General features: G+C 54.7%; 1 long non-coding RNA gene across 1 annotated transcript; it reads right to left on the bottom strand.

Annotated features, from left to right (window-relative positions):
- Nucleotides 1–657: 657 nt before the first annotated feature.
- On the bottom strand, nucleotides 658–2,573 carry LOC148388005 (uncharacterized). Its single transcript, XR_015862330.1, has 4 exons — nucleotides 2,155–2,573; nucleotides 1,954–2,031; nucleotides 1,626–1,877; nucleotides 658–1,549 (listed from the first exon to the last, which is right to left on the bottom strand). It is a non-coding gene; the product is annotated as an uncharacterized LOC148388005 (long non-coding RNA).
- Nucleotides 2,574–7,956: the final 5,383 nt, after the last annotated feature.

Here is a 7,956-nt window from a genome sequence, read left to right as displayed (position 1 = left end):
AGACAAATAGAGTGTCGTTATCTGTTTTGGGGTAACGCGTGTCGAAAAAGGTCATGGGGCGGCAGTCCTCTTTTCGATACATTACAGTTATTTTCCGTTTGAGGACTTTCTCAAATTTATAGACATCGCCCAGACTCACAGGTGTTTGACAATCCAATCCTACACTCTCCTGTAAGAGCCGTGCGTGTCTCGTGGCTTGTTTTGTTGTCAGTGTGTCATTTAGCAGATAGGTTAGCGAGAGAGCGAAACACAAATTATTGTCTTTATTACGTGGTATGTGTAGGTGTCGTTTTTTCAACCTCAAAATCTCTCTGTTGGTAGTGTTCAGCAGCCTTCGACGCATTCCACCACCACCACGCAATGGAGTGACTATTTGTACAATGAGCTCTAAGCTCTCATCAGCCAGAAGCTCTGTATTTGATTGGGCTAAACGTTCAAGCAGGTTTGATACATTATCTCTGATAGAGTTTATATCACTAGTTTGCGGGCAGATGTGAGCTCTATCGTTACCAGCCGCGAGCTCTATCTGAATTACATCACCTGTTTGCGCCCTGCTAGCTACCTCTTGCAAGACATCATCTATTCTGTCTTCAATCTGGAGGTAGAAGGTTGCAAAATCATTAATGTTCTGTTGCGATGGTATATTTAGCCGTCGTCTCACCTCTACATTATTGAAATGCGGCCTGTTGATTACAACCGAACCGCCGCGTTGGTCAGCTAATACAGAACCGTTGTTAGATTGTTGGGGCGTGTGTTGAAACGGTGATGTGTTGTCATCAATAACGTCTATTTCATGATCAGTTATAACAGCACAGTTGTTAGGCTGAAATATCGGCCGAACGGCGTCAATAGCAGCCGGTGGTGATGAATCGCGAGAGTTAGCGGTCAACGGGTCAACCAGAGGCTGTGTATTTAGATTTTGGATGATGTTTAGCAACTGGATAGGAATGTCAGGACTGATACGCCCGTCGCTGTCATTAGCATGGTTGTTTAATTCTGCTATCATGTTTAGCAATTGTGACGGGATTTGTGTAGGACTCTGTCCACCTTCATTCGGGCTTCGGTTGTTCAATTCATCTATGACAGTCTGTAAATGAGTGAGAATAGCAGGACTGTCTGGTCTCTCCCCCTCTGACAAAGCAACGGTCACATTGTTGAGCAAATCTGTTATTTGACTCGTAGACGTATTGTTAACGTTTGATAAATCTAGCTCTGGTGTGTCACTTCTTTGGCTTGCCCCGTTAAATGATGGCAAATCTATTTCAGAAATGTTTGCTAAGAAATCCGACTCCGTCGACGTAAGGTTTGAATGATCCATTATATTTTCTTTTACAAAACACAGCAGAAACAACACAAACCTATTTTGATTCGGCTAAATCTGTAAGAGCACGTATAATCTTAAAGCACTCTTGTAACCGTCTTTTGTAGATACAGTTACCCCGACACCTGAGAGGCCCCCTGCTGTTTGAGTGGTGGGTGTTGTAGAAGGGGTGCCCCCTCCTCTTCCTCCTCTTCCTCTCTCTCTGTGGCTCGGTGTCACGATGTTCACCTGTAAGTTAATCCTTTATAATACCGAAAATAGCAAGTATGATAGCACATAAAGAGAGAAAAAATATAAGGAATACCTCCAACTTTGTTTGTCGACTCTTGATGATGATGGTTTAAAGCTTCGTAAGTAGATAGAGCCTCAAGTAGTTCAGAATCCGTCGCTGCCTCCTGTCGGTTGGTGTGGGGTGCAATCGGATTGGTTTCAACAGTAACACGTGACTCTGATACAGCTGGTCGCTCTGACTCTGTCGTTTCCACTGCTCCAATATGGCGGTCGAAAGCAGCTTGTGTCGGCCGAACGCTTTTTCTAGTGGCCGCGGCCACGAGATCTGATACAAACATAAAAAATAAAATCAGTAACTAATACCCTCTATAAGAACTATCTTAGATGCGCTATTGACTCACCGTAGTCTGATTGTGTTAGGTAAACGTCGCTAAAATCGTCGTCAAAAGATGCGTGGACATCGGCAAAAACGATGTTGTCTGCAAATATTATATAAACAATACATCTTGTTTTATAAAAATAACTTATTATTATTATTTATTATTATTATTATTTGTTATTATTATTGTCATTATTGTGAGAAATGTAGTAAAATGACTTACCTTTAACCATTCTCGAAAACAACTTTTTGACACGCTTCGATTCTGTTCGTCAGAGTGATGGCTTGCCTTGTCTTGTCTTCTCCAAAATGATGCTCGTCCACACCAAACTTTTAAATTCGGCGGGGATAAGACCACGCCTATGAGCTCACGTGTCGCGGTAAATCGGATAACTTTGGTCGTATGTTGATGACGCATCAAAGAGGTCTTTCTCATATCCTTGGCCCCAGTAATACCGACTCCGCTATTGTTTGTCAAATTACATTAGAGATAACTTGTGACTTGTAACAGTGTGATTTTCTCAACAAAAGCCCTTTGATCCTCTAAACCAATGTTTACCAAATTACATGCGTCTCTCGCTTTCAGATAACTTTGGCTGAGCTATTGATTCTCAAATTATATGCGACTCTCTTCCAGCCAACTTTGACACCTATCACAAACCCCCCACCCTATCACAAACACCCCCTCCCCTTCGCCTTCTCAGCAAAAAGGATCCCCTTCAATCTCACACGTACGGGCCGGATGCAAAGGTAGCTCAGAGGGCTGTTAGCAAAGCTAGCACAGGTGCTCCACCTGTCTTGATTCATAAAAATACATGCCCATACATATCCACATCTTAAAAATGGCGCCAGCAAACCAAAATGGCGACAGTCAAAGATGGCGCCGTCACGACTGGCGCCATCTTGATGCCACCAACCCGCTAAAGAATTTATGACCCCCAATAAAATACGTCATAAATCTTAACATCAATAGATCATAAAATTTTATGACCTCCTAACTCATTTGCATATGAATAGACATCAAAGCCTGCCGCATTCTAACTCTCTCTCTCACGCTTCCCGGTTCCACCGGGAGGCCGTGCGCATGCGCCAGGTGGCCGAAATAAGATCCCGCCTAGCGGATTGGCTGTTTATAAGCACCGCGGAGGAGATCGCAGAGCCTCATTGCACTTCCAGCGGCCAGCACACTCGCGCACACCACCCGGTTCCAACGGGAGGCCGTGCACACGCGCCAAGTGGCCGAAATAAGCTCCCGCCGAGCGGATCGGCTGTTTATAAGCACCGCGGAGGAGATCGCGGAGCCTCATTGCACTTCCAGCGGCAAGCATACTCGCGCACGCCGCCCGGAACAACCGGGAGGCCGTGTGCATGCGCTAAGTGGCCGAAATAAGATCCCGCCTAGCGGATCGGCTGTTTATAAGCACCGCGGAGGAGATAGCAGAGCCTCATTGCACTTCCAGCGGCCAGCACACTCGCGCACGCTTCCCGGTTCCACCGGGAGGCCGTGCGCACGCAACAAGATGCCGAAATAAGCTCCCGCCTAGCGGACCGGCTGTTTATAAGCACCGCGGAGGAGACCGCAGAGCCTCATTGCACTTCCAGCGGCCAGCACACTCGCACACGCCGCCCGATTCCACCTTGAGGCCGTGCGCACGAGCCAAGTGGCCGAAATAAGCTCCCGCCTAGCGGATCGGCTGTTTATAAGCACCGCGGAGGAGACCGCAGAGCCTCATCGCACTTCCAGCGGCAAGCATACTCGCGCACGCCGCCCGGAACAACCGGGAGGCCGTGCGCATGCGCTAAGTGAACGAAATAAGCTCCCTTCTAGCGGATTGGCTGTTTATAAGCACCGCGGAGGAGATCGCAGAGCCTCATTGCACTTCCAGCGGCCAGCACACTCACGCACACCGCCCGGCTCCACCGGGAGGCCGTGCGCACGCGCCGTGGCCGAAATAAGCTCCCGCCTAGCGGATCGGCTGTTTATAAGCACCGCGGAGGAGATCGCGGAGCCTCATTGCACTTCCAGCGGCAAGCACACTCGCGCACGCCGCCCGGAACAACCGGGAGGACGTGCGCATGCGCCAAGTGGCCGAAATAAGCTCCCGCCTACCGGAGCGGCTGTTTATAAGCACCGCAGAGGAGATCGCGGAGCCTCATTGCACTTCCAGCGGCAAGCACACTCGCACACGCCGCCCAACTCCACCGGAAGCCCGTGCGCACGCACCAAGTGGGCGAAATAAATTCCCGCCTAGCGGATCGGCTGTTTATAAGCACCGCGGAGGAGATCGTGGAGCCTCATTGCACTTCCAGCGGCAAGCACACTCGCGCACGCCGCCCGGAACAACCGGGAGGCCGTGTACATGCGCCAAGTGGCCGAAATAAGCTCCCGCCTAGCGGATCGGCTGTTTATGAGCACTGCGGAGGAGACTGCAGAGCCTCATTGCACTTCCAGCGGCCAGCACACTCGCGCACGCCACCCGGTTCCACCGGGAGGCCGTGCGCACGCGCGAAGTGGCCGAAATAAGCTCCCGCCGAGCGGATCGGCTGTTTATAAGCACCGCAGAGGAGATCGCGGAGCCTCATTGCACTTCCAGCGGCAAGCATACTCGCGCACGCCGCCCGGAACAACCGGGAGGCCGTGCGCATGCGCTAAGTGGCCGAAATAAGATCCCGCCTAGCGGATCGACTGTTTATAAGCACCGCGGAGGAGATAGCGGAGCCTCATTGCACTTCCAGCGGCCAGCACACTCGCACACGCTTCCCGGTTCCACCGGGAGGCCGTGCGCACGCACCAAGTGGCCGAAATAAGCTCCCGCCTAGCGGACCGGCTGTTTATAAGCACCACGGAGGAGACCGCAGAGCCTCATTGCACTTCCAGCGGCCAGCACACTCGCACACGCCGCCCGATTCCACCTTGAGGCCGTGCGCACGAGCCAAGTGGCCGAAATAAGCTCCCGCCTAGCGGATCGGCTGTTTACAAGCACCGCGGAGGAGATTGCGGAGCCTCATTGCACTTCCAGCGGCCAGCACACTCGCGCACGCTTCCCGGTTCCACCGGGAGGCCGTGCACACGCGCCAGGTGGCTGAAATAAGCTCCCTTCTAGCGGATTGGCTGTTTATGAGCTCCGCGGAGGAGACTGCAGAGCCTCATTGCACTTCCAGCGGCCAGCACACTCGCGCACGCCACCCGGTTCCACCGGGAGGCCGTGCACACGCGCCATGTGGCCGAAATAAGCTCCCGCCGAGCGGATCGGCTGTTTATAAGCACCGCGGAGGAGATCGCGGAGCCTCATTGCACTTCCAGCGGCCAGCACACTCGCGCACGCTTCCCGGTTCCACCGGGAGGCCGTGCGCATGCGCCAGGTGGCCGAAATAAGATCCCGCCTAGCGGATTGGCTGTTTATAAGCACCGCGGAGGAGATCGCAGAGCCTCATTGCACTTCCAGCGGCCAGCACACTCGCGCACACCGCCCGGCTCCACCGGGAGGCCGTGCGCACGCGCCAAGTGGCCGAAATAAGCTCCCGCCTAGCGGAGCCGCTGTTTATAAGCACCGCGGAGGAGATCGCGGAGCCTCATTGCACTTCCAGCGGCAAGCACACTCGCACACGCCGCCCAACTCCACCGGAAGGCCGTGCGCACGCGCCAAGTGGCCGAAATAAATTCCTGCCTAGCGGATCGGCAATTATAAGCACCACGGAGGAGATCGCGGAGCCTCATTGCAATTCCAGCGGCCAGCACACTCGCGCACACCACCCGGTTCCAACGGGAGGCCGTGCACACGCGCCAAGTGGCCGAAATAAGCTCCCGCCGAGCGGATCGGCTATTTATAAGCACCGCGGAGGAGATCGTGGAGCCTCATTGCACTTCCAGCGGCAAGCATACTCGCGCACGCCGCCCGGAACAACCGGGAGGCCGTGTGCATGCGCTAAGTGGCCGAAATAAGATCCCGCCTAGCGGATCGGCTGTTTATAAGCACCGCGGAGGAGATAGCAGAGCCTCATTGCACTTCCAGCGGCCAGCACACTCGCGCACGCTTCCCGGTTCCACCGGGAGGCCGTGCGCACGCACCAAGATGCCGAAATAAGCTCCCGCCTAGCGGACCGGCTGTTTATAAGCACCGCGGAGGAGACCGCAGAGCCTCATTGCACTTCCAGCGGCCAGCACACTCGCACACGCCGCCCGATTCCACCTTGAGGCCGTGCGCACGAGCCAAGTGGCCGAAATAAGCTCCCGCCTAGCGGATCGGCTGTTTATAAGCACCGCGGAGGAGACCGCAGAGCCTCATTGCACTTCCAGCGGCAAGCATACTCGCGCACGCCGCCCGGAACAACCGGGAGGCCGTGCGCATGCGCTAAGTGGCCGAAATAAGAACCCTTCTAGCGGATTGGCTGTTTATAAGCACCGCGGAGGAGATCGCAGAGCCTCATTGCACTTCCAGCGGCCAGCACACTCACGCACACCGCCCGGCTCCACCGGGAGGCCGTGCGCACGCGCCGTGGCCGAAATAAGCTCCCGCCTAGCGGATCGGCTGTTTATAAGCACCGCGGAGGAGATCGCGGAGCCTCATTGCACTTCCAGCGGCAAGCACACTCGCGCACGCCGCCCGGAACAACCGGGAGGACGTGCGCATGCGCCAAGTGGCCGAAATAAGCTCCCGCCTACCGGAGCGGCTGTTTATAAGCACCGCAGAGGAGATCGCGGAGCCTCATTGCACTTCCAGCGGCAAGCACACTCGCACACGCCGCCCAACTCCACCGGAAGCCCGTGCGCACGCGCCAAGTGGGCGAAATAAATTCCCGCCTAGCGGATCGGCTGTTTATAAGCACCGCGGAGGAGATCGTGGAGCCTCATTGCACTTCCAGCGGCAAGCACACTCGCGCACGCCGCCCGGAACAACCGGGAGGCCGTGTACATGCGCCAAGTGACCGAAATAAGCTCCCGCCTAGCGGATCGGCTGTTTATGAGCACCGCGGAGGAGACTGCAGAGCCTCATTGCACTTCCAGCGGCCAGCACACTCGCGCACGCCACCCGGTTCCACCGGGAGGCCGTGCGCACGCGCGAAGTGGCCGAAATAAGCTCCCGCCGAGCGGATCGGCTGTTTATAAGCACCGCAGAGGAGATCGCGGAGCCTCATTGCACTTCCAGCGGCAAGCATACTCGCGCACGCCGCCCGGAACAACCGGGAGGCCGTGCGCATGCGCTAAGTGGCCGAAATAAGATCCCGCCTAGCGGATCGACTGTTTATAAGCACCGCGGAGGAGATAGCGGAGCCTCATTGCACTTCCAGCGGCCAGCACACTCGCACACGCTTCCCGGTTCCACCGGGAGGCCGTGCGCACGCACCAAGTGGCCGAAATAAGCTCCCGCCTAGCGGACCGGCTGTTTATAAGCACCACGGAGGAGACCGCAGAGCCTCATTGCACTTCCAGCGGCCAGCACACTCACACACGCCGCCCGATTCCACCTTGAGGCCGTGCGCACGAGCCAAGTGGCCGAAATAAGCTCCCGCCTAGCGGATCGGCTGTTTATAAGCACCGCGGAGGAGATTGCGGAGCCTCATTGCACTTCCAGCGGCCAGCACACTCGCGCACGCTTCCCGGTTCCACCGGGAGGCCGTGCGCACGCGCCAGGTGGCCGAAATTCAAGATTCAAGAGTTTTTTATTCGCCATGTTTGAGCGTGCCAAACAAGGAATTTGACTTCGGTAAATCACAGCCTCTGTTCAACATTTAGGTGACTAACAACAACACTCAGCACATGTGAAGAACGAAAGATATTCTCAAGCATCCCCAGATCTTAAACTCCCAAGAGGGCAAGGGAAAACTCAAAACTCCAGCTATGGGAAATGAGAAACCTTGAGAAAAGTCCACAGATGGGAGGGTCCCTCTTCTAGGATGACCAGGCTGCAATGGATGCAGAGAGGACACATAGTACAAACAGTGTAAACAAAAAAGGTGTGGAAAGCAGGATGTTATTGCACAGTAATGACTCTGAGACGCTAAGAGTGGTGTGAGTTCATCAGAG

Source organism: Syngnathus floridae, chromosome 13 (assembly GCF_059516105.1).
Source record: "Syngnathus floridae isolate MCC-2025c chromosome 13, RoL_Sflo_1.0, whole genome shotgun sequence".
Lineage (NCBI taxonomy): Eukaryota > Metazoa > Chordata > Actinopteri > Syngnathiformes > Syngnathidae > Syngnathus > Syngnathus floridae.
This window is presented reverse-complemented; position numbering and strand designations above follow the sequence as displayed.